The 27,690-nt window shown below is 44.8% G+C and overlaps 1 protein-coding gene and 1 long non-coding RNA gene across 6 annotated transcripts in view; one reads left to right on the forward strand and one right to left on the reverse strand.

Annotated features, from left to right (window-relative positions):
• The window catches only part of Lzts1 (leucine zipper, putative tumor suppressor 1), a 51,591-nt gene that overhangs the window by 19,057 nt on the left and 4,844 nt on the right, over positions 1 to 27,690 (reverse strand). The window lies entirely within an intron of this gene.
• On the forward strand, positions 5,797 to 8,009 carry Gm39187. The gene is made up of 2 exons (XR_870486.2): positions 5,797 to 6,266; positions 7,164 to 8,009. It is a non-coding gene; the product is annotated as a predicted gene, 39187 (long non-coding RNA).

Raw genomic sequence — 27,690 nt, forward strand, 5'->3', positions numbered from 1 at the left:
CGGCTCAGCCTCACAGCTCTGGTCCTTATCTGGTTCCGTTAAGTAGCAGGTGTACCTGAGTGTGTTATATTGCATACTCTACAGCAAGGACCATGCTTAATGTCTCTACCTGTCTTGAGTTAAAAACCTCTTTCAGTATTATTTGACATGTCTGGCCAGAGCCTCATATTCAACACATGGTCTGAGACCCCTCTGAGTATGGAGCCGCAGTGTCAGTATCCAGGTGCACGATGAAGCCAGAGACCTCTTCAGAAGTCCAGGGCATCGGCAGGTTGCCACCCAGCTCCCACCGGAGCTTTTCATCTGTCCCCTTAGCACCTGTGAGCCTTTAGAGGTCAGGGACACCAGGCTGACTGGAGCTCTATGCCAGGACCTCTTTGCACTTCTGGGCCCAGCGATGCTGTCCTAGCATGCCATCACAGCTTCTCAGTAACTTTCCACATGCTTGGCTGTCTGCAGGAATGACCTTCCCTGACCCAAGGAGGCTGCCCAGGCAGGTGGAGGGAATGCGGAGAAGTGCCTTTCCCTCACTACTATACCCTGCTTGGCTGTTTCTGAAGAAAAGCATTGCCAGTTCTGTGTGAAATCAAATCCCAGGTCATCAGCCTCCCTTGGCTGGAGGCTGCCAATGGTGTACCGATGTCCTGGAAGGCTGCTCAGAGCTGAGGCCTCTCAAGTCCACCGGCACTGCAGACTCATTGTCAGGGGAGTTTCTTTGCACCTCTCTCACTTTCTTGGTCACAGCCTGACCAGCTCATTGGGAATAAGCATCTTGTTTTATTTTCCTCAGAAAATTAGGGACGTGTGTGAATTTGAGTTGGACGATTCTTCTACATTTCATCTGAATATTTAACTCCATCAAGACAACAGACAAAAGCTGGGATCCACAGGCCACCTTAACGCGTATGTCACGAGTGAGCCATACTTCTTCCCAGAAGGGCCAGTCATGGCTGCAGGTGGCAGAGGAAGCTTGGCATCCCCACTATTATTTTTTAATAGACAGGAACTATGCATCACAGACTGGCCTTGACCTTTCTCTACAGCTGAGAATGCCCTTGAACTTCTGATACTCCTGTTCCTACCTCCTCAGCGCTAGAAGTATAGCCACTGTGCCTGGGTCACCTAAAGGACTTCATGAACTCTAGGCAAGCACTCTTATCTAGTGAGCTGCATCCTCAGCCTCAGATATTTAACACTGTATCCACTATGAGGCCTTGGGAGACAAGCAGGAAGTTAGATGCCACAGCTAACTCATTCGTTGCTCCCGTGCTCTCCTGCCTGGTCTCTATGTCATCTGTCCTTAGTGTGACCCTGGGCAGGCAATACTCACAGCATTAAGAGACAGGGTTTCTTGAGGCCACAGCTTAAAAAGCTGACTCTAGAAGCCAGGATTTCTGGCTCACAGGCCACAGCTCACTCTTCCTGAATACAGCCTCCTCCTGGGGCAGCCAAGGTAAGAACAGGGCTGGGCCTGGTATGATGAACTTGGTAGGGCAGGCACTGCTGAGTTCCACCTTCCAGAATGTGTATCATAGTAGCTTATACAGGTAGACAGATGCACCCTGGGAGGGATTAGCTGCCAGAAACACTGCATTGCCATAACATTCCAAGTATTTATTACACACCTAGTGTGTGTAGTCACCATCAGGGTCCTGTGACTATAGCTGTGAATGGCAGAGTCCTCTTTTACAGATAAGCAAAATTACATGAGAAAATGGTAGGGTTGTTTGGCTTCACGCCCCCATACAAGACCATGCTTTCCTCCCAGCTTGTCTCCCAATGGCCAAGCTATATCAACTGTGCCTGCTGCCTTCTGTCCACAGAATAAGGAGTCACTCACTGGCACTATTTGGATGGCACTGGACATCTCTGGGGTCATTTCTGACTACGTGTTCAGAAACTCTTTTAGTGTTGACAAATGTTTGTGTCCACCATTGAGTTATATATGGCATTGCAATCCGAAGTCCCGTGGTGTCACCATTTCCTCTCTTTCTTCCCACTCCACTCCCTGTGAATTTCCTGTAAGCCTTTCCTTTCTTCCTCTGACCTACCCAGGCTTCTCTGCTCTGCTCCCATGCATAAGCTCTGAGGTTGTCCAGACAGCACAGGGAAGCTGTTTGAAAGGTACCCACCCTCTTTTTCTGCTCCTTTTTTTTTCTTTTACAATTTGAGATAAGACTTTAGTGTATAGCCCCAACCAGCCTTGAACTCCTAATCTTTCTGGCTTCACCTCCTGGATGCTAGGATGATAAGGTGTGCAGCTGGCATGCCCAGCTCTCTATTCTTTCTTAGAAGAGCATCCATCCATCACATCCCAGTGAAACTCCTCTTGCCTGCTATCTTCTCTGATGGACTATAAGACAGTTTAATCCAGTACTGTGTTACTAACCTCTAGCAGAGTTCCTGGCCCAGGACTTAGTATAGGATTGTTATCCTATACTATAATTCTTTTTTTTCCTTTCTTTTTTTAAAAAAATTTTATTAGATATTTTCTTCATTTACATTTCAAATGCTATCCCAAAAGTCCCCTATACCCCCCCCCCGCCCTGCTCACCTACCCACCCACTCCCACTTCTTGCCCCTGGCGTTACCCTGTACTGGGGCATATAAAGTTTGCAAGACCAAAGGGCCTCTCTTCCCAATGATGGCCCACTAGGCCATCTTCTGCTACATATGCAGCTAGAGACACGAGCTCTGGGGGTACTGATTAGTTCATATTGTTGTTCCACCTATAGGGTTGCAGAACCCTTCAGCTCCTTGGGTACTTTCTCTAGCTTCTCCATTGGGGGCCCTGTGTTCCATCCAATAGCTGACTGTGAGCATCCACTTCTGTATTTGCCGGGCACTGGCATAGCCTCACAAGAGACAGCTATATCAGGGTCCTTTCAGCAAAATCTTGCTGGCATATGCAATAGTGTCTGCGTTTGGTGGCTGATTATGGGATGGACCCCCGGGTGGGGCAGTCTCTGCATGGTCCATCCCTTCGTCTTAGCTCTAAACTTTGTCTCTGTACTATACTATAATTATTAGAAATAGACTTTATCTTTATGCCACATGGATCTCATGAGCCAGGGTTTCACTGTATAATAGCCCTGGCTGTCCTGGAACATAATTTGTAGACTCAGCTGGCCTGGAACTCACAGAGATCCACCTGCCTCTGCCTTCCAAGTGTTGGAATGAAAGGTATGGGTCACCATGCCTGGCTTACAATGTTTTCATTTTTAATAGGGGGTGGGGGAAATGCACACCTTGATCCTAGCACTCAAAAGGCAGAGGCAGGCAGATGTCTGTTAAGTTCGAGGTCAACCTGATCTATATTCTGAGTTCTAGGACATTCAGGGCTATGTAGAGTGATCCTGTCACAAAACAAAACAAAACAAAACAAAACAAAATAAAACAAAACAAAACACAAAATATTTTCATCCTTAATCCCCAACCCAGGGAAGTATTAAGTGGCCCTGGCACAGCTGCTACAAACCTGGCAATAGGTAAGTTACTTTCATGTTGCTATTACAAACAGTTGAAAAACTCCTTAGAAGGAAGACAAATTTATTTTGCCTCTCAGTTTTAGTGTGCTAGGATTGTGACAGGGAAAGCATTTATGACAAAAACAGAGAAAGGGAAATGCCAGTATTTTCCTGCCCGCACTCCCACCCCTGCCAGCCTTGAGAGTGGTGCTAGTTACATCCACGGTAGGTCTCCCATCTTCTAGAAATGTTTTTACAGACACAGGAGATGTGCCTTGCCATCTTCTGGGTGACTCTGAATTTCATGAAGTTGGCAATGAAGACTACCTGTCACAAGGAGGCAGTATGGACACCTAGACCTCTGTAGCACCTTAGTCTATATCTCTGGTCAAGCTGCGGCTGTGCTGGGGTCTACAGACTTGTGCTAAACCTCCTTGCTGTGGATTTACGATTACACCACTGACTGACATAACCTTTGTGGGTGTAGACATGGGCATGAGGTCATGGCTCTATGTGAATGCCAAGCTGTGTTTCAGAAAAGTATCTAAGATGTACTGAGTACCATACTGCCCTAATTTGCCTGAGGTCTTGGAATTCTTATGACAAACTCACAATAACATAAGAAGGTAGGCTTACACAAGCAGGAAGCTGGGATTTGTAGAAAACAAAACTAAATTAGTCAAGAAAGATCTACTGATCTGACCCTTGGCCCTCATCCAGCATCTTGCTGGGGTAAGATGATTAAAAAACAATGGGAAGGCCCAGTAGCTGTTGTATGTTTCAGGAGAGCTGCCTCTCAAGATACTGATCTCAAGCCTGTTTGTAGGCAACAAAGAATATTTTATGGAGAAGTTGGGTGATTCACTAAACTGGGGCAGGAAGAGTAAGTAGTACTTGAAGGGATAGCCCCGTCCCACCCTTCAGTTTCTCACACAGAAGACTTCAATGGGTGAGGCACAGGAAAGGAAGAGAACCTGAGGAGGTGGGAGAAGTCTAAGAAGACGCCAGAGGGAAGGGAGTGAGCGGAAGTCTGGAGAGGGAGGGTTTGAAGAGAGCGACGAGAGACAAGGTAAAAGAAGCCAGAAAGAGCTAGTTTGATCCAGATGAATAGCAGGAGAGGGAAGGGCTGGTCAGGAACCCAGAAGAGGGAGTTGATTGTGATGATGAAGTGACCCAGAAGGGGAAAGCTACCCAAGGAAGGGGGATAGTGCACAGCCAAAATAAAGGTGTGAACTGAATGTGGGAACTACATCATAGTACCACTGCTGCTGGAGATTGAGATTTCTTTTGTGTGTATGCCACAAGTTGGGTGAGCTGAGACCAGAAAAAGGAGTCAGGGCTTAGAAGCAAGGAGGTGTGTAGTTTTGAGGCCTTTGTAGGATGGGTAGGAGCAACCCTGGTGACTGTAGAAAGGAAGGCAGCTTTCAGGGACTAAATATACTCCCCCTAATGGTAACAGAAGTATATATAGCCAGTGGCCACTTACCCCCTCCCCCATTCTCCAAAAGAACAAGAGAAGAAATATATGAGGCTTTCCAGTTATCAAGAAATAGACACCAAGGAGTGCTGGTCCATGCATGTAGTACTCAGAGAGTTGAAGCAGGAGCATGATGAATTCAAAACCAGTCTGAGAGACAGCAAGATTCTGCCTCAAAAATTTAAAATAATTGAAGAAATAAATAAATAAAATACACCACGTCAAATATACTACTCTGAATGACTTTAAGTCAACATTATCACAGAAAAACTTGCACATTCATGTTTATTGCTGCAGTATTTACAATAGCCAAAACATTGAACCATACTACAGAGGAGTGGATCAAGAAAATGTGGCATATATACACAATGGCATTTTTACTCAGTTGTAAAAAACAACAAGTGATATTTGCAGGAAAGTAGATGGAACTGGAAATTATCATATTAAGTGAAAATCAAACATGTTTTCTCTTCTATATGGAATCTAGAATTAAATATATATGACATGACATATATAGTATTTATATATAGATATAGATATAGATATATCTATATATAAATCTATATAAACATTAAAGTAGAAGGAAATTATTTGGAGAGAAAGGGAGGGAAAGGGGAAGGACAGTAGGGGAGAAGGTGGAAGATATGAACAGGTGCTATGTGTATATCGTAGCAAAAAACCACATTATCTTGTATACTAACTAAAAAATAATTAATTTTAAACGTTTTTAAGAGTTAGGATCTCCCTATATAACTGACTTGGTTGTAAAGAACACATGGCCTCAGAGGGCATTTTTCACCGATGTTGTAAAAGCTGCCAGCAGCCTTAACCCTGAGGCCACCGCAGCTGCACTCCCAGAAGCTGTACTTCCTCCGGCCAGATAGTCATGAAAACCAAGCCTTGGAGAGTGGGCGCGAGTGATAAAGAACATCTCATGCCCACCGCCTGAGCCCACGCTGGGGCAACCCATGGACTGTGCCTGAGGTCCTAGATAACTATGAAAACCAGGCCACAGAGTGCGCGTGTGAGTGGTAAAGAAGCACATGAAGTAATGTGTGGAACGCTCTAGTTGTAATTGGCTGAATTTAGCTTAAAAACTCAGGTCTGGCACGGCAAAATCGCTCATCTCCCGAGGGCCCAATGGAGACAGCATCGTGCCGAGAAATAACATCGTGCCGAGAAATAATCTGCGTGGACCCCACATGGATGCTCATGTGGACACCCATTGCCAGGGCTCAGCTCCAGTTGATCCAAAGCAAGGAACATCGAGTCCTGTTTACCTGCGCTGCCAGAAGCCAGGCTATGCCTGCCAGACCAGAAAGGTTAGTGAAGAGTTTGTGTGAATGAATGCCGGTCCCTTTCGCCATTTATTTGCCTTTTGCTGTTTATGAATAAATAAAAAAAGTATTAGAACCTTTTCCACCGGGTTTCGAGGAATTTGCTTTCTGCCCCGTTTTACAACAGTTCGTGACACTGATCTGGAAGTCACTGTGTAGGCCAGCCTGGTCTTACACTCATTGGTCTGACTCTGCCTTCTGAGCGCTGAGATTAAAGTCGTATGTTACATAAGGACCTAATTTAAAAAAAAAAAATTGTAAAGAAGCTTTAAAAAGAAATAACCAACACTTTGTTTTATTTTTGTTGTTTGTTTGTTTTAATGGGGTCTTGCTCTTTGGCCCTGACTGACAGAGAACTCACTATATATAACTCACTATAGATAACAGCCTAATCTCATAGATATTCACCTGCCTCTGCCTCCAAGTGCTGTCTCTGCACCTGGTACTACCAATGTCTTTTTAAAACCAGGAACATTGAAACATGAATCAACTAGACACACAGACAGACAGACAGACACACACACAGACAGACAGACACAGACACACATACACACTGCAGTCTATAGATCAAAGCTAAGGTAGGGTCTTTTGTACAAAGCAACAAAATTAAAACTGATAAATTCACAGTGGAAAAGCAAAACAAATAAAGAAATCGTGTAATCTTAGGCTAGATTTGTCTTGTTTGACTCATTAGAAGGTGCAACTTTTATATAAAGATGTCTCCGATACTGGATGTCAGAACTAAGTATAAGAATATGTTCATTTTCATGGGACAAACCATGAAAAATATGGCCTAAGAACTGGACATTTCCCTGTGAATTGAAAGTCACCCCAGCGTGCAATCTGTCTGCAAAGCACCCTCTTCTTTTGCTACCACCACAGAGCCCGAGCTTGAAACAGAGTTTGTCAGCATGCTGGCATCGTCCCAGGGTGCTGCCCATGCCTTCTGCCAACGCTGGCTCGACGCAATCTGGAAAGTCTGGTACTGGAGAGGAGCTGGTAGAAGACAATGAAAGCAGAAAGGCTAGCCAACTGTAAGGACTGGCAACTGCCACACTCACCACGACACCATTGAGCACTGTGCCTGGCACACAGTTGGAGCTTCAAAGATGCTCACTGAGTGAATGGACGAAACCTTCCATTATACTGCAGCTAGAAGTTACGATTGTAAAGTATGGACCGGATCCCTCTCAGCTGGAAACCCTGGCAACTTCTCTGAAATCGCTGCCTTAATTTCCCTTTCAGAAATCAACACCCATGAAATGATGCTTTGGATCTGAAGTCCATGCTACCTCATGATGAGGAGTGTACACACTCGATTCCCTAACTAATGATGTTGCTTTTGAAAGATATAAAAACTTTGGGATGTGAGGCCAGGTTGATGATGTTATTAGCCACTACAAGCGGAACTTTGGGGATCCTGATGTTTAATCAATTGACAAGATCTAGAATTACCCAGGAGACAAAGCTCTGGGAATGTCTGTGGAGGGTACTGCCAGAGAATTTTTAACTAAGAAGCGAAGATTTATCATGAATGTAGGTGGTATGATTCTCTGGGCTGGAATCCAGGTCTACAATAAAAAGGTGAAAGCTAGCTGAGTACCAGCATTCATTGCTTTCTGCTTCTAATGGAGGACATAAGCTCCCAGCTACCTCAAACCTCTAACCATCATGTCAGATCGTATCCTGGAACTGTGAGTCAAAATAAACCGTTGTTTCCTTTCTAAAGGAGTGCTTGTATTGTATCTGTTAGGTATTGTGTTATCCGGCAAGAAGAGTCACTAATCCATGGGTTATACAAGCCTCCAGTTCTGGTCTGATACTCTACCCACCATCAGTATAAAGGGCTGACCCCTTAAGCTGCTGGCCCTGTATAGAACAGCTCTCACTGTCCTGCCCTCCCGGTCATGATGGACTATTTCCTCTGAAGCCAGGAGCCAAAATAACTTCCTTTAAAATTGGTCTATTAGGCATTGTGTCACAGAGTATCATCTTAGCATCTGATTCTTTCCAGGTCTGTTCAGTTCTTCATCTACCACCAATTCTTCCCCATTCCCTCCTGATAACATTCAACACATACCATCTTCATGGTCTTGTTAAACCTGACGGCTCACCTAGAATCTCTTCCACAACTTGGCCCCAGGGTCAATACCTCTATCCCACTGAAAGGCTAGTCCCCTCCCCTCCCCTTACCATTCCCAACCAGGAAACCTTCCTATATTTACCTTTCTGCTTTGTCTGATATTTATCATTAAAACAGTTATTTCTAAAATGACTTTTTTTTAAATCCACGTGTCACTGCTTTTGGGATCCTTTCAGATTAACCCTAATTTACTCATCTTCATATACCCAGCTCAACTGTCTATGTAGAGGTAGTGGTGGTGGTAGGGATATAGAGGGAGGGAAGGCAGGAGAGGTGTTAGAAAGGGTCAAGGAGGTTGGTTGAGATAATGTTAGTGAGTTGCTGTTAAGAAAATTTAAAAAAGTCAAACACTTAGCTATTGACCTCAGAAACTGAATGTTCTTTTTCCCAACTCAGATATTACTAAGAAGTATCACTAAGGCAGGAGATGATAGAGCCCTTACAACATTCTTCTGGGATTAAAAGACTAAGGTTTGGCCGGGTATCGGTGGTGCACGCCTTTAATCCTAGCACTTGGGAGGCAGAGGCAGGCGGATTTCTGAGTTTGAGGCCAGTCTAGTCTATAGAGTGAGTTCCAGGACAGCCAGGGCTGCACAGAGAAACCCTGTTTCAAAAAAACAAACAACCCCCCCCAAAAAGACTAAGGTTCTCTTAGATACTGTCCCCCTCAACTAACCCCAAGATTCAGCAGAGAAGACGTGGTCATACCTTTTCTTTTATTGGAAGAACTAGCTCTGATCTCAAGACAGACCCATAATAAGGGTATGTGCTTCTTCCTGCTTCCATCTGTCCGGTCATCTTGCTAATTGGGGGTGGGGAAGGGGCTTTAGTTTTCCTGCCAGCCTGGTTCTGTCAGGCAGAAAAGTCCTCTCTGATTCTCTAGATGTGGTTAGTGTCCCTGCTGGTCCCTTCCTTAGGAGTTCACTTGTAATTCAGGCCTCATGAAAGACCCCCTTACAACTGCTCATTCACTGTAGTTCATTGTCTCTGCCCATTCATCCACATTCAGGGGGATAATTCCTCCAGCAGCCACATGCACAGGGGCGTGCGCACATGTGTTAAGACCCCATGTCCCATTAGCACTGAGGGCACTTGAAATAAAAGGCAGTTTGCCTGAATGCAGAACTGCTCTCTGCTCTAACAGACGGGGAGTCTGTTGTACTTACATTATTTCAAGAAATACCAAGAGAATGAGTGGCTGCTGAGAGCGGAGAAGGAGGGGCAGGTCAATCCTGGCAGCCACCTTCTTTAAAATACTGTTAGGGTCTTGGCTCCAGATACTGCAGCTGGCTGCCATCCTTCCTCTACCAGGCCATTCTGAGACACGCTCCCTCTTGTAACTTGCCATGAATGGCTCTCTCACACTTCCTAGGCTCATTTTCTACTTTCTTTCCACACTGAATCCTGCTTCCCTCAACTAGCAGCTCTGCTCTTTGAAATGATTTGTTTGTTTTATTTTTGGGGGGGTGGCGCTGGAACTCAAGGTCTCATGAATACCAGGCAAATGTTATGCCACCAAGCTAGGCCCCAGCTCTTTGCAACACTTTCCAAGACCGGTGATGGATACTGACTATTAGGATGACAGGAAGCAGAGTAAAACTGAGAGCAAAAATAGAAAAGAAGAGAAAAACCGCCAAAGAAGGACCATGTTAGTCATCATCTACTACTTGACCACTGAAGGGTGCCTATTGGCAATGTCTAGGTCCCCAGAACCAGCCTTGATTCTCCCTGGCATTGGGGCTTGGCTATCTCTGCAGCATGGTTAAATCAGGGCCTATTATAATCCAGCCCTTCACTGAGGGAGCCCTCCCTGGTTGCCACTTGGACCCACAGGCCCAGAAGCCAATGGGATTCTTAGCAATATCCTGCCAGCATTTCATGGACTCAAGAGATTTGAAATGCTGGGTAGGAAGAAAACAGACTCCAGTCTCTGTAAATGTTTCGAGCACCTGATGGGAAAGGGTTTGCAGGTCAGTAGCTGTCTCAGGGCCTGCCTGGCTCTTGCTCCAGCGGACACAGGTTGATCTTTGCTTGCCTGTTGAAAACGCCATAAAGTCTTCTCTCCCAGGACAGATCCCATCGAGAGGGCAGTTGGTCCTTAACAGGGGTGTTTTGTAACAGAAAAGACAGAGAGACTCTGGGATCATACAAAAGCAGGTAGAACCCAGATCTGCAATGACAGAAGGCCTTGGAAGAAGCCTCTGAATTCTTTTGAATCAAAGCTTTTTCTTTTGCACTTGTATGTTTCTCAGTTGTGGCATGCTGACAAATTAGACTACATACTGTCCTACTCCATATTAATAGTGTTTGGTCAACACTGGACCACACATCCAATAAAAGTCTTATGGTATTATAGTGGGGCTGAAAATGTCTTATTAACTAGTAATATTGTAATGATGCAGTATGACATGTTACTGGTGTGGTTTTGGTGACGCTGGTATATGAAAGTATATACACAGAATTAAGTTTGGTCCCTAATACCTGTTTTACCTTAACTTGACAAGTGTATAATTACCTAGGAGTCGTGAGGTTGGAGGATAGACCTTGAATGTGTACAGTACCCTTCAATGGGCTGGGGTCTCAGATTGAATGAAAAGGAGAAAGCTAGCTGAGAACTAGCATCGATCCCTCCCTGCTTCCTGACTGCAGATGCCTGTGATCAACTTCGCCACTCCTTTCAGCCAGAATAAAGCCTTCCTTTCTTAAGTTGCTTTTATCAGGATCTTCACCACAGGAAGGCCAAAAGAACTAATATACTGGCTTGTGCATCATAAAACACTTTTAACACTACTCTAGCGTATGTGCTTTCTACTTAGAAAAAAAAAAAGGTTCACTGTAAACAATATACAACAGTCACATCATGTCTGAATATTGCATGAATACATGTAGAACATTGACCTTTATTTACTGTTAGGTTTAGAGATTCACCCTAGCTGGTGGAGACAGATGAACAAACCCCAGGGAAAGTAACTAAGCATGTGGCAGGACTTACAGAGAATAAATCAAATATTGAGTTACTAGCTAGTCAGGTAGCAAGCCCAAGCTGATTGCCTAGGCATTTATAAATGAAGTAATTAGGTCTCAGAGTTGTGACTTCAGGGTACAAGAGGCTGGTAGAAAAGCTTGCAGTTGCAGTCATGCTTGTATGGCAAGACCTTGACCAATGAGTATCTCCCTAATACACAACATCTCTTTCTTATTTTTTTTAATTTTAAAAATTTATTTATTATATGTTAAGTACACTGTAGCTGTCTTCAGACACACCAGAAGAGGGCATCAGATCTCATTACGGATGGTTGTGAGCCACCATGTGGTTGCTGGAATTTGAACTCAGGACCTTCAGAAGAGCAGTCAGTTCTCTTAACCGCAGAGCCATCTCTCCAGACCCTCTTTCTTAATTTTTAAGAAGTATTATTATTATCTGCATGTGATACATGGGTGTGCTTGTACACAAGCCACAGATATGAGCAACTTTGCTACCTGTCTATCTCGTAACTTAATACTTTTTTTTCTCTTTCAACTTTTCCGTGGGTTGCAGGGATAGAACTCAAGTTATCAGTATTCATGGCAAGTGCTTTTACCCAGCAAGCCATCTCACTAGCCCTCAACTGTCTTTCTTGATGGTGGAACAGCAAAGATAATGGACTAGACATCAGGTGACCAGGTTTGTTTGGAAACACTGGTCACTAGGTCAGTGGCTTTGACTGAGTCCTTTCTCTGTAGAGATCCCTGTGTCATTTGATGTCAGTGCTCCCTAAAGTGCACTGGGCAGATCTATATAGAACTCAGTGCCCCAACCCACTCTGTGGAGTAGGAGGGGCTATGGAAGAGCTCTCACTCACCAACAAGATCAGTCTCCCACTGAGGGTGCAAGGCCATGCCAGAGCTCTTGAAAGGGAGTGGGCAGATAAAAGGGGCTGAGCTGACTGGACAAGCACAGGCCAAGGCCAGCCATCTCAGGAAGGCAGAGTTCAGGGGCCCTTCTAGAGATTCATCAGATCTGAGGCCCGGGGGCAACAGATGGAGGATTCATCAGAGAAGCTGGAGGGGAAAGATTTTCTTGGTTTGGTTTTAATCACAAGATTAGCTAAGAAAAGGTTAAAAATATATAAACTTTTTTCTTTTCAACCAAGAAGAGAACCAAGTACTCTAACAGTGTGGTATGCAGACGTGTGTGTGTGTGTGTGTGTGTGTGTGTGTGTGTGTGTGTGTGTGTGTGATCCACTGACTGATCTGAAGAGTGGATCCTGGGCACAGAGCCACATTTGAAGGTCTCCTCTGTGTGTATCACGTCTGTCTCTCATCCTCTACTTCACTACCTGTCTAAGCTTCTGCTCAATGCACAGTGACAGCCTAGAGGATATCCTGCTTGCTCCCCTGCCTCCAACTTGCTGTACAAAGGTCATTCCAAGGGTGGATTTCAACATTCCATCACTAACACCTGATAACCTTTATGGCTCATCACATCAAAACCCAAGCTACTACCTGATAGTCTCAGAAAACCTTTCCATGAAACCATGAATCAATAAGCTGTGATTGGCTTTTGTTTTGAAGTAAGTCTCAATAGTCTAGCCTCAATTCTCCTTCCTCCATCTCCTAACTCATCAGTCAGGGTTATAGGTATGAGCTAGGATAGGCTTTAAAGTGATGTGTGGGGCAGGGCAGTGGTGGCACACACTTTAGCCCCAGTACTAGGGAGGCAGAGGCAGGCAGATTTCTGAGTTCGAGGCCAGCCTGGTCTACAGAGTGAGTTCCAGGACAGCTAGGACTACACAGAGAAACCCTGTCTTGGAAAAAAAAAAAAAAAAAGTGATGTGTGAGAATTATTGTATCATTTATTTCCCTGTGTCAGACCTTGTTAGCCAAGCCTCTCAATGTCCTGAGACCCCTCTCCCCTGCCTTTTTTTTTTTTTAATCTTTGAAAATGCTCTACTGTTCTTACCTGGTGTCTCCATAAGCACACAGTGAGGATCTATGACACAGTGAATGTCAAAGGGCTTTCCACATTGTGAAGGGCAGGAGCAGTCACCAGGTCATTTGTATATGTAAACCTCCTTCAGTCTATTCAAGATGGTCTGCACACTGTTTCCCTTCATTCAGATTCTTCTTCATTTACTGGTCGGGTAAATCCTGTTCCACAATCTCATTCATCTCACGACCCCACCCTTTCAGTCACTAAGAAATCCATATCAATAAAAACTAAAGCTGGAGGTGTAGGATACCAGACATCAAGATTTAAGTAATCAAGACAGTGCATGATGGGTGGCACACTCCTGTGATGCCAACAATTTAGTAGAGGCTGGGGGATTAAAAGCTTAAAGCTGTCTCTCCAGCTACAGAATGAACATAAAGTCAGCCTGGGAGAGACACTTTCTCATAAACAAACAAACAAACAAAAACAAACAAACAAAAAGCCAAAAAAACTGCGACAAAAAAAAGAAAATGTGATATCTACAGACAGACTGAGCAGCAGGGAAGAACAGTATCTATCAGAAATAGAGCTCCACATGGGACACCTGATCTATGACAGAGGTGACACTGCAGAGCAGGGGAAAATAACTGCTGTTGAGTCAGCTATATCCATTTAGAAATATGTTTTTTTTTTAGATTTATTTATTTATTCCATGTATGTGAGTACACTGTAGCTATCTTCAGAGACACCAGAAGAGGACATCAGATCCCACTACAGATGGTTGTGAGCCACCATGTGGTCGCTAGGAATTGAACTCAGGACCTTTGGAAGAACAGTCAGTGCTCTTAACCACTGAGCCATCTCTCCAGCCCCTAGAAATATGCCCTCTCTATCTGTCATCTATCTATATGGTTCGTATTGTTATTGGTTTGGGTGTTTGTGAGACAGAGTCTCATGTAGCAGAGGCTGGCCTCAAGCTTGCTCTGCAGTTAAGATGACCCTGAACCCCTGATTTCCTGACTTGAACCCCTGATTATTTCCTGCCTCTCCATTCCTAGTATTGGGATTTCAGGTGATTATGAAATGCATCAAAAACAAAACAAAGAAAAACTCAAGGTCTCATTTAGGCCCAGTTAGTCCCAAAGTTACTTGGTAGCCCAGTGTGACCTTGAATTTCTGACCCTCTTGCTTCTATTCCCCAGGCTCCATTCCAACAATCTGGTGGTGGTGCAGGATATCAAAGCCAAGCCTTTGTGCATGCTAGTTAAACACATTACCAACTATATCCTCTGTCCAAGAAATTAATGTCTCCTATTTAACATTACACAACATGTATATACATATATAATACATATATATAAAATATATGTGTATGCATTCTATATTATACTATGTTATATAATACATATTATTATACCATATTATATGTAGTGTATATTGCATATAAATTTTATATATATATATGTGTGTGTATATATATAGAATCCCAGGTAGATTACAGACACAAATACAGCATGTAAAACACTAAAACTTCTAGAAAAGACAGAGGTTATTCTCTTGATTTTTGCAAAAACTTTTCAGGCAGGGGATAAAATGTATAAACAGTTAAGGAGAAATTTTGGTAAGTAAGAATTTTTCTTTGTCAAGGAGCTCCATTGAGAGTACAAAGACATTTACAATACACATGACTGGTAAAGGACTTTGCAGAACCCCCACACAAACAGAACTCATAAATTCCCATTTAACACAAAGGCTGAGTTTAACATGAGAACAATTTATATAAGTGATATGTTTAAAACAGGATATACAGATGGTTAGGAAAAATGTTCGTTATGATCAATTATCTGGAAAATACAAGCTAAGGTTATAAGCGATGACCTCTAGATAACCACTGGAAAGGTAAAATGAACAAGCCTGATAATACCCACAGCAGACGAGGATGAGAGGGTGTGAAACTCATCCACTGTTGACAATATTGCGCATGTGCTAGGCCACCCTTTGACATGCAGCCAGAATGTCCACTTAAGCTGAACATATGACCCAGTGGTTCCATTCCTGCAAACCCTGAGAGAGATGGTCACACGATCACTAAGAGTCATGACAGCACTGGCCTCAGGATCCTCAAGTGGAAAAGTCTGGAAACTTCAAATGCTGCTACTAGTAGATGGGTAACATCCATAGAGCAGAGAGTAAGGAAAACAGCAGAGTGGCTCTCATATTCAGCAGCATGAGCAACTACAAAGAAATGCATGGTGTGATTATGCTGCTGTGAGAGAGAGAAAAGCCACCATTCCCCAGGTCAGGAGTTAACAGCACTAGCTGCTTTTCCAGAGGTCCTAAGTTCAATTCTCAGCATTCACAAGGCACCTTATAACCATCAGTAACTATAGTCCTATGGGATCTGACACTCTCTTCTAGTGTACATACACTTTAAATTTATTCATTCATTCATTCATTGTAGACCGGTTTCTGGGGTAACTTTAAAGCTATGGCCTCCTTTGTTTTCATTTTGAAAGAGGATCTCAGGTAGACCAGGTTGGCCTCAAACTCAGTGGTAGCTGAGAAAGACATTAAACTTCCTGCGCCTCCGGTCTCTTCCTTCTGAGTGCCAGGATAACAAGACAATGCCACCATACTTAGCTAAAGCCACCATGTCTTGATAAATGTTCAAGACAATATCAATATTTGTCACTCATGACTTGCACATGTCTCTTAAGTTCCTACACATTATCTCTTGTGTTTCTGTTTACATCTAACTCAGATCCTCACCGGGCTTGGAGCTACCAAAGGCAGAGACTTGAACTATGTTTTGGCAGTCAGTACAGGGCTGGAGTCCATAGTTCTGAGCATGCTCTGCTATGAGTGGCAGTTAGAGACAAAGTTCCATCACTCATTCACTTACACTTTCCCTCCCTCACATTTGCTCTTTCCACTCAGGCTCTAACAGACCTCCTAAGCTTAGCCTGGATATCTGTACCTCTCTATACAGCTAGGGATGTAGCCCCAGGCAAAAATGTTCTTCCTCTGAGCCCCAACTCTTGACTTTTATTACCTACTTAGCTCAATCCATACCATCTTTGGGGCATTTACCCAGAAGAGCAGGCAGAGGTTGATAAATGTCTATTATGATAGCTCCTTTCTCCTGCTTAGGCTATCATCCCACCCCTGAGGCATAGGCACCCTGTGCTCACATAAGCAAGGTGTGTGTTTGGCACACCTCCATGTGGTATCAGCTTAGACCACAACTCCCATCTCTCTCTCTGGCCTCAGGGCTCAATTGTTTCCATACCTAGCTAACTTCGTCCCCCCAAAAAGGGAGGGAAGTATCTGTCTGGACTGGCAGCTCAGCAGAATAGGTACAGGACTGTCTTCCTGTCTCCTCCTTCCCCACACAACAGTAATCCTTTCATCACTGCCTACCAAAGAACCAAGACGTGGATATTGATAAGAGTCCCTGCTGAAAACGCTGCCTGCAAACCTCCCCTTCTCCAGCTCAGGAAGCCAGTGGCTGATCTCCCACCCCCGACCCCAGGCTATCAGGAAGTCATGCCCCACGTGAAGCATTAGTAGACTTCAAGCAAAGGAACAGGATTTCCTGTTCGCTGCCTTGGGCTTCTTACGAATTTGGTACTAGAAAAAGCATGAAGTATGCAAAGGAAAAACTTTATCCCATTTCAAAGGCACAGTCACCTCCTCCCATCCATCTGATAGCAGTAGAAAACTCATTACTCTGGGATTTATGCCTAATGTCAATGTCGTGCCTCAAATGCAGGCTGTGGTTGACAGAACTCAAGAACAGTCCAACAAACAATGGTATCAGGTTTGGACTGTTCATCCGTACCCTGATCCTTACCCTTTCCCAATATGTTTCCCTGTCCCTGCAGAACCTACCCTGACTCTACCCCAGACCTAGCCCTCCTTTACCTTCCTCATCTTTGTCAGTTGTAACCCTTGTAATACTTTCACTCTTAGCCTTGGACCCCTGCCAACAATTCTTTGGGTATCTGTTTCCTATCTATAACGTGGAACAACGTTTTCCTCCTCACTGGGTAGAAGGCTTTGGAAGTATTGAAGGATAACTCTTGTGCGAAGGGAACAAGGTATAATTCAACCTATAATTCAAGGTTTTTTGGTTGGTTTGGTTGGTTGGTTGGTTGGTTGGTTGCTTGGTTTTTCGAGACAAGGTTTCTCTGTGTAGCCCTGGCTGTCCTGGAACTCACTTTGTAGACCAGGTTGTCCTGGAACTCAGAACTCCACCTGCCTCTGCCTCCTGAGTGCTGGGATTAAAGGCATGTGCCACCACGCCTGGCATAATTCAAGTTTGATTTATGGCTTTTTTTTTTTTTTAACATATGGGACGTGGTGACTCAAGCCATTAGTGAGATTTCTGAGGCTCAAATTCTTAATATATTTTTCTCCAGATTCACAGATTCACAAGGCCCTGGGCTCATTTCCTATCTTTTTTGTGATCAAATGAATTTGAGAACATTTTTATTTGGACGCTTTAGGGGTTAGATTAAAATAAAGATTAGTATTGGAAGGATATTAATATAACAGACTAGGAAGTACTGTTTGGAAGAAGTTAGGAGAGGGCCCAGCAACCACTGAACAAGCAAATAGACTATAAACTCTGACGACAGGCTGCCTGTCCAGTACAATATAGCATCTCCAGGGCCACTTTCCAATTAAAGGAATTTCCAGAAGCTCCTTCAAGACTAGGGAGGGAGTAGCCCTAGTCCTTCCCACCATGATAGAGAGAATGGATCCAGAGGGTGTCAGTTGAAACCATCTCCTATTCTCCCTGCTTGCTTTGCCTTGATTCTTAAGCAGGTCAGAGCAACCCAAACCCAGCTGTGAATAAGATCAGACCCATCCAACTTTGCCAGAGATAGTTCTGTTGAATCTAACATTCTCTTGACTATAGCATACATAGTGCTGGCCTTCTTTTGTCCCTTGCCTTTAAGCTACACCCTAGTTTTCCTCCACCCTTTAGGAAGCCTAGATAGTGTACTTGCAAGATGTCCTTTTCTCCTGGGTCTTGGGGTAGTAGAGAGGAGAACAGAGGGGGGCCACAAAACCTTCTCACCTTTACGGTATGGGCCATGAATAGTGAGAAGGAGTTGGTTTGCAGGGGTTGGGTACAGGGAGGAAGTCAAACACAGATTTGTTTGAGAGATTAAGGCTAAAACATCATGCATGCTAATTGAGTATCCTATCACTGGGCTATGTTGCCAGCCATGGGGTGGTGGTAGTAGTGTGGTATGCGAAGTGATGTGATATGATATGATGTGTGTGTGTGTGTTTGTGTGTGTGTAAACATGTGGAAGCAAGAGGACAAAGTCAGGTTGTCTCCATATTAGGATTAGACAAGTAGACAAGTACTGACCTCTTATGTATATACCACATATCTGAACTCTCTGGGTTACATCACAAACTCATGCTTGTATCACAATACTTTATGAAGAGACATACTTGTATCACATTCTCTTTGAGTTTTTAATTTTGAGATAGGGTCTCCCTAGGCTGTCTTAAGCTGGTCTTGAACTTCGTCTTCAGGTTAGGCATGCCTTGGTTTCCCACAAAGCAGGAATGACAGGCCTACACCACTAAGCTTGACTTGGGATGCTGGATCACACACCAGTACACGTTGTAAGAGAAACCTGCAGTCAGGTTTCTTGAAATGCCAGACACCTACCAGAGAGTCCATCCATACTCTCACTCAAGGTTAAAATGGACTAGCTCGCCAAGTCTCAGATGGAGAAGCCTTCTCAACAAGAAGGCTACGCAGGCAGGAGGCTGGTCAAAGGAGGGTTCCCTCAGCCTATACTAACAGATTTCTTACTCCAGCTGCCTGGGAAGCACAGGTCTGGGCAAGGTCAGGAGACCAGCACTGCAATTAAATTAGCCCCGCTCGTCCTGGAGCTTGCAGTGGCTGGTGAAAAGCAGGGAAGGCAGAGGAGGAGGATGGGCTTGCTGCCACCTCGTCATGTTTCCGTACTGGGGAGCCACCTTCCTGGGGCCTTTCTTGGTAGAGACACCTTAATCAGAGACCTCAAGGCGGCACCATGATTTTGACTTCTGGCAGGCATCCCAAAAATATAGTAAGGTACAATTCTGGGCTGCCTTGTGCTTCATTAACAAGTTCCCTATCTTCCCTCAGCTTGGGGATCTCTGGAGGAAGGTCAAGTGGGAGTTTATTAGCCTTCTCTGGGACTGTGCAAAGGGAAGTCTTTGAACTCCACCCACAGATGGGTGGTTCCCACCACTGAATAATTTATAATTTAAGCAGGAGGGATGAGACTGCCTGGAGGGAAATGCCTGGGCTTCATAGGGTTTCAGAGCCACTTTAGAGACATCTTCCTCACACCTAGTTCTAAAATCCAAAGTTCTACAAATTAGGCTGTGCAACCAGCCTTAGCATCCCTCTTCTTTATTTCCTAGTAGCTACAAAAGTCTGGTCTGTGTAGAGATACCACCCTATCCCAGGTATATATTAACATATTAGGGAGGGACTGCTGTACTTTAATAATGCAGGTTCTAACATCAGATCCTCGGATTAGACACTTTAATGGCTGTATATCTCCAAGGGAGTCTCCAAAACACCCAGCTACACCTTTAACAGGGAAAAGTTTCCTCCACTGTGTGTGATGCTGGGCGAGAGGGGTTGGACAAGGAGAAGGAAATCAATACAGAGCCCTCCTGGAAGGTGCATTAAACTCCAGCCCACACATTTCCTGTGGGAGCACTTGGATGTTTCCTTGGTAGGAAAATGTGTCCTTAATAGAAGCAGCTTCTCCTAGCCCACTCAGTCTGCCTCTGTCCCGCCCCACCTTACCTAATGCTGTTTTAGACAGAGATAAGCCACTCATCTTCCCAGGCATAATTCAACCCTACCATGTCTTGGATCCTCTTGGGGAGAACCAGCCAGACTCGGGCCATGTCACTTCTGAAGATTCCCCCATAATGTGGACACACTGAGAAGTTCTTAATTGTCTTCCTTCTGGTCCTCAGGTGCCAACACAATCCTGGAATTTGCCAGCTGGAAAAGCCATTGGCTTTCAGACAGGGAACAGGAGAAGAAGGAAAAGAAGAGTAAACCCCTTTCCAGACAATGGTCAGTTGGGATAGAGAGCTTCCTAGCCTGTGTCTGTTCACATCCTGATTGAGATGGAGTCTTTGGTGAGAAGCCCAAGTTGGCTTGCATGGTCCCTGGCCCTATCCTCCTACCCTGTGCACTCTGCACTAGCCATTCAGAGCAAGAGATCCATTTTCAGTTCTGACTTCAAGACAATCATGCCAGCTCATTACCCAGCATCCTTACACAGTTAGTTAAACAGACAAGTGAGATGGAGATCGGGTGGACAGAATTGAAAATGACCCCTTGCCAGTTTTCAGGTGTTACACGTTCCAGTCACCAGAACCACACAGATCACCAGAGAAAACTGATAACAATGTTAATGCTCAGCCTGACCCTAAATCTGTCCGTCCCTGGCCCCCATGAAGCCCTCAGGACCTTCTCTCTCACACAGGGACTTCAGCTTAAGGCATTTTGCTTTCATTGAAACTAATGTGTGTGTGTGTGTGTGTGTGTGTGTGTGTGTGTGTGTGTGTGTGTGTGTGTGTGTGTGTGAGACCAGGGTGGGGGGGGGGGCAGACAAATTGGGCTACCATTGTGTTTCATATGATTTTGCTTCCACTGGCTCATGTGAGTCCCATAGCAATTTATTTTGCAAATACAACACTGAAGTTCAGAGAGGCCAAGTGACCTTGCCCCTAACCCCCAACACACAGCCAATAGTAGCACAGCTAGGTTCTAAAGCCCTGTGTCCTAGCTTTATTCCTCTTGCTGTGATAAAACACACTGGCAGAAAATCAATTTAGAGTAAAGAGTTATTTAGTTTACAATTCCAGGTTACAGTCTAGTGAAGGCAAGTCAAGGCCAGACCCCAGACCTGCTGTTCATGTTAGCGAGCAAGCACAGAGAGAAAACAAAGCTATCCACGCTTACTGCTCAGATCTCTTTCCCTGCTCATCTCTGACTCAAGACCCAAAGCCAGGGAATGGTACCATAAACTTTTACTTTTTATTAAGCAATTTTAAAGTAAAATATAATTAAATCATTTCCTCCCTCTCCTTTGCTTCTCTAATCCCTCCCATGTCCTTCCTCACTCCTCAATTTGATGGCCTCTTTTTATTATCCATAATTATCCATATATATATATATATATATATATATATACACACACACATATATATATGAATTACATATATGTGTATATATATGTATATGTGTGTGTGTGTATATATATATATATATATTCTAGTCTGAGTCTGCCCACATCTGCACATCAGTTACTATTCTAATCAAGATAATTCCTCATGGACCCATGGCTCTGGCTGCATATATGGCAGAGGATGGCCTTGTTGGCCATCAGTGGGAGGAGACGCCCTTTGGCCTGAGGGGGTTCTATGCCCCAGTGTAGGGGAATGCCAGGGCAGAAAGATGGGAGTGGGTAGGTGGATAGGGGAGCACCCTCACAGAGGCAGGGAGAGGGAGGATGGGATAGGGGGTTTCCAAAGAGGAGACCTGGAAAGGGAAAAACATTTGAAATATAAATAAAGAAAATATCCAATTAAAAAAAAAGTGAACATGTAAAGAAAAGAAGCAAAGAAAGGAAGAAAGAAACAAAGAAACAAAGAAAGAAACAAAGACAAGACAAGACAAGACAAGACAGACCAGCCTGATATAGATCATCCTTCATTGAGACTCTCTTTCTAAGTGATTATAGATTGTGTCAAGTGTGACAATTAAAATTAAATATCACAAATGATTCATCAATTGTTTTCCTGAATCCAAACCCTATTTTTTTTTAAATCTCTACCACCCTCTCTAGCTGATCAATAGGGTTGGTGCATATTTCTTTAGGGCCCATCTAGTCTCCTACCAGGTAGCAGGTTGCTGCCTGGTTAAGGGAAACTCCCCCTGGAGACAGACAGCATGGCATGGCATGGCATGGCATGGTTGGAGGTAGCTTCTGAGGAGTGCAAGGCTGCCCTGGCACTTTGTTCTGCTGAGCCTGATAGAGGTCCATCCCTATACTAAACCATATCAAGGCAAGTCCAAATGGGAATCTCTCCTTGTGCTTTGTCTGGGTAGAGAATGCCCATGGACTGGCAACAAGAAAGCTATACACATTGGAGACAGTGCCTAGGTGCTTTGTGTCATTGTATAATGTGCTATATGGTAGCCATTATAACGGGCACAGAAATCCTTCCCTGTCACATTAGCTGGGAACTGCTCACATCCTTGGAAGGACAAGAGATGGCAGGGAAATAGGAGGAAAGATATCTAACGTATACACCACACACACCCCTCCCCTCCTCCAGCCATAGGAAGGAGCTATCACTGAAGTTCTAGGAATCTCTTTACTTGGGAGAAATTTTCAAAAAACCTGGAGAAATGATGCATGCATATTTATGTCCCTAGGAAAACCCTTGGGGAGTCAGGATCTCATGGATTCTTTTGGCTCTTCACACTTGGCCCACAAAGTATAAGTGAGTCTAGAGTGGGAATACTAGTTATGAGGGAGTCTGAGCAAATCCTTCCCCCTTTCTGGGCTTCTCTGTCTTCATCTACATTGTTTTGTTTCAGATTCTGTGTGCAGTCACGTATAAAGGTGCATGTGCTGGTACATGTACATGGTTCGTATGTAGAGGTCAGAGGACAACTTTGGATGCCAGGCACAGGCAGTTTAGTTTCTATGTTATACTTTATGCGTGTATGGGCATGCATATGTCTTCCACCCTTAAGTACACTCCAGATTCAAACCCAGGCCACCATTTTACATGTGAAGCCATTTCTCTGACCTCACTCTAACCATTTTTTTTGAGAGAGAGAGAGAGGATATTTTGTTGGTCTGGAATTTTGCGACATAGGCCATGTTAGCTGCCTTCCGAGCTCCCCATAGATCTGTTTGTCTTAGCCCTCCCTCTTACAGCACTGGGGCTTTGGGGATCCAAAGACAGGCCAAGTCAGGCAAGTGTTTTACTGACAGAGCATCTCTCTAGCTTGTTTTGTTTTTCATGGAGTCCTTTTTGATTTTATGCAGGTCCAGGCAGAAAGGTGTCAGTCATGTATCGTTAGATAAGTAAATACAGGGCCTAGCACCTTGGCCTTGGCCTCACAATAGGAGTTCACTCCTCCTTGAAGCCTCAGCTACACAAACAGTCCAGGCCACAGGGGCTCTGGGAACACCTGCTATCAAGTAGGAGAGAAGCATAGGGGAGAAAAGTATTCAAATGAGCAGTCTTCGGATCCATTCTATACTCCACGGCCTAGCCAAGGTCTATTCGCTGCCTCTCTGTCTCCCACATAGCATGTATACTTAACAGTTGAGCACAGGCCCTTCTCTATCTGATCCCAACAGATCATGCAAGGTTGGCTGCCACATTGCCTCTTGTCAGCTATACTACCGCCCACTATTCATCCATGTGACAGTGACATCCTTCTCTGTCAGATCTTCTCAAGCTCTGTGCCCTCCAGGAAAACACTTTACAAAGCCTCTTTTTACCCAGGATGGGCTGTGTGCTTGTCAGTGCCCAGGGATGTAGATCAGTTGGTAGGCTGCTTGCCCAATAGGCACGGAGTACTGGGTTTGATCCCCAGCACTGTACAAAACTGGCCACAAGTCTATAATATCAACCCGTGGAAGGTAGAGAAAAAGGATCAAAAGTTCAATGTCGTTCTCAGCTGCCTAGGAAGTCTGAGGGCAACCTAAGCTAAAGACTGTCTCAAAACATATACAGAAAAGTACTTGTCTCGGGCTGGAGAGATAGCCCAGCAGTTAAGAGCACTGACTGCTCTTCCAGAGGCCCTGAGTTCAAATCCCAGCAGCCACATGGTGGCTCATAACCATCTGTACAGCTACAGTGTACTCATATACATAAAAATAAATAAATCTAAAAAAAAAAAAAGAGTACTTGTCTCATCCACAGCACCAGACCAGGGACCCCTTGTGGCAGATATACATCTACTATTCCTGGGACCTAGAATCTATTGATTACCCTAGGATTTTAAGAATGGAATTAAATGGAAAGGAAGTGGGCTCTTAGAGCTGAGTAGATTAAAAATAACTTGGGGAACAATTTTTGTGGGGTGATGAGGGGCTAGGAGTGGGTGTTACAGAAAGAATGCTATTTAGGAATTCTACCCTTGAAGTCTGGCAGGCTTTTTAGTTCTCTGAAAATCTGCCACCTTAGACTTGAACCCTTGATTGTATATCCTGTGTAAAAGTAACTCCAGGAGGTTTCTAAGTCAACAGAGGTCAGCGGGTACCGCTGGAGAGCTCTGGGAGGCTGCACACACAGCTCTCCTAATCTGATACACGACAAACTGAAGACTGAAAAGCCTTGGGCGCTGCCCACACCTGCCCACCAGCCACTGGCAGTTGAGATTTACTCAAGAGGCAGCTGCAAGTCTGGCTAGGGGAGGAGCCCAAGGCAGCTGGAAGCTCTTTCCCCGGCCTCCTTCAGTTCCCTTTACAGTGCAGATGGAGGTGGGAGGGGCTTCTCTGGTCTTCTCCGGTTTTCCCCCACCTGCCTGTGGTGAGGCTTGTCTGCCTGAGCCACAGAAGCCTTAAGGCTCAGAGAATTTTGATCAATAAAGAGGAGGTGTTGTCTCAAGTTGTGAGCCCAATACAAACCTCCCTACCTCCGCCACTTGCACTGCTGAGATAACCTTGTCCCTTCATTATGGGCTCCTGGAACTAACCTCTAAATGATGCAATAAGATACCTGTTCTGTGTTTCAATTGCTCCTCTGAAGCACTTCTCTTCAGGACCCTGCTGCTCAGGGATAGAGTGGACCCTGCTTAAGATGGAGTCACCTCTTAGGAGCTGATGAAAGGTCAAGTGTAGCCCTGGGGCTCGAGGTCTCTTTTCCCCTTGACAGCTTTTAGTGCTCCAGGCTCCCTAGCTGTGTTGGGGCACTTGTCTCAGGATTTCTCTATTATCTTGCTCAAGCAGAGGGCTGGAAAGAAGGATCCTGAGTCCAGGAGCACATTAGCTCTCAAGCCCACTTGGGTTAGAGAGCTAGGGTCATGTTCCTCTTCCTGAGTGACCAAACCCACGCCATCAGCATCGTATAGGAACTCCTGTTCAGGTTGCTCTTTCCTCCCTACCACAGCCCCAGATGCTAGTCCTGAGAACCCACTCCGCTATCCAGCTCCTGCAAGCCCCAGTCCAATATTGGGTAAAATACACGTTCTGAAGGAAGTTCCCTGCCTTGGGGGGTGGGGTGCGGTGGGGTATCAGAGTTTCTGTTTCTCTGCACTGAGTGATCTGTGTGTAATTCTCTCCCCCCAAGCTTCCTTACTAAAAAAACGGTACCCAAGCTCTTCAGGATTCCTCAACATTGCTTTCCTCCTCCTGACTGTGTGTCTTGGATAGCACAGGAAAACCTAAAGGGTGAACATAAGCCTGGCTACCATCTCAGCAGGCTGAATTCAGCCTGTACCAGGACACTGGACACGTGGTACTCATTCTTTTAAAGGGCTTATCATCTCAGCTGGGAGGAAAGACAGAGCTGAAAGGCTAAGTCCTAACACAAGAGAACAAATGCGCAAGGGGTAACAAGTTCATATTACAGAATTGAAGGACTTTCTTTCCCTGTGTCTCTTGACCTTCCCACCTTCCAGTTCAGCAGAGATGTCCCCTCAGTTGTGTTGTCTCCCTGACATACGGCACAGCCCCACCAACATCATTGGGCTCTCCAGGGAAAGGTACTGGCAAACCCTAAGCTTTGTCTCCCTGCCCCCTTCCTCTCCCTCTTACCTCCTTTCCTTTCTCCCCTCTGTGCATGTCTATACTCAATTCTCTCTCTTTACAGCAGGAATATAATGTTCGGTTGCTTTACACCCACTCTGAATGCTGCCAGCGAATAATGACTAAGGTGGTGGGTGGAAGTACAGCAAGTTGAGACCAATTTAGCAGACCAGGGTGCCAGGAGGAGGGTGATTTAGCATCAAATGGCTTTGCAACAGCAAAGGGAGGGAAGCTGCCCCCAAAGCCAGCAGGCCACTGAGCCAAGTACACAGCCCTGCCCTGAGTGCCTGGGGCAGGAGCTGCACCAGCCACCTGGATGAGATGCATGCAACAGAGTTTCAGAGTCAAGAGCAAAGGGCACCCCCATCCTTCATCTCAGCTCCACTTGAGGGACCCCTTTCTTGTATGTCCCTTAAGCTGAGTGTTTCAACCAGACTGGTTCTGCCCTGGGAGGAACTACAGCTGTGAAGAATTCATGGTTACCCAAAACTGCTTTAGGGATGATAGAAATTGAGGTTCTGTGGTGTTAGGGTATGGGCTGACTGCCCACACCTCAGGTCATGCCACAGAGAGAGCATTCAGGAAGACAGGGTGTGGCTCTTTGGGTCTTAGGATTTTGAGAGTCACAGATATTGAAATGGTACATTTGTGCATGGGTATTACAGGAGAGGGGAATGAATGAATTGGAGGGGGGAAGCAGAGAGAGAGAGAGAGAGAGAGAGAGAGAGAGAGAGAGGGAGAGAGAGAGGGAGAGAGAGAAAGAGGGAGAGAGAGAGAGAGAGGGAGAGCGCGCGAGAGAGAGAGAACATGATGAGCTCTATCTGAGAGCAGTCTTCTTTTCCACAGTGATAAAGTGGCAAAGCAAATCTACTGGTGTTCTGCAAAGGACAGCCTTTGTTCCAGGTAGTGGACACAGCCCACATCACATCAGCTTAGGTGCCAATTTAGCCTGTCACTTAGTAAGAAAAATCAGACATATACTGTACCCACTAGAACAATCCCCTCTCGGTGCTGTCTCCTTCCATTCTCCCACCAACCCTTTCTTCCTATAGCACTCCATCTGCAACTAGGGGACCCTTCCATATGTGATAAACTCTAGTCTGGCTTCCACACCATGTGTTGACTCCCAGCAGAGAGACTGTGGCCATGTTTTATTCTGGAACTTACCTGCTATATACATTAACTCGGCTTCCTTGGAGGAAGCTTTGGCTCTAATTTCAGTGTGAACTTCATCAGTAAATCACATGAACTTACTAAACTTAAGGAGAAATCTAACACATAGAAATCATTCTTTAAAGCAAACCCCAAATAGACATCTCATCCTTGGCTACTTCCTGGCTTGATTTGAGCAGATTTATGAGATATACAGCATGGAGGGGTTAAAAGAAGCACAATAAAAAAAAAAAGTTCGAGGCCTTTATCACCCTCAAATTACATATTTATCAGAGTAGCTATACTCTTATCATTTAAATTTAACTTATTATTTATTTGGAGCCATGCATGCTTGATGCTAAGGGTACTTTATAAGGGTCA

This window comes from Mus musculus, chromosome 8 (genome assembly GCF_000001635.26).
Source record: "Mus musculus strain C57BL/6J chromosome 8, GRCm38.p6 C57BL/6J".
NCBI lineage: Eukaryota > Metazoa > Chordata > Mammalia > Rodentia > Muridae > Mus > Mus musculus.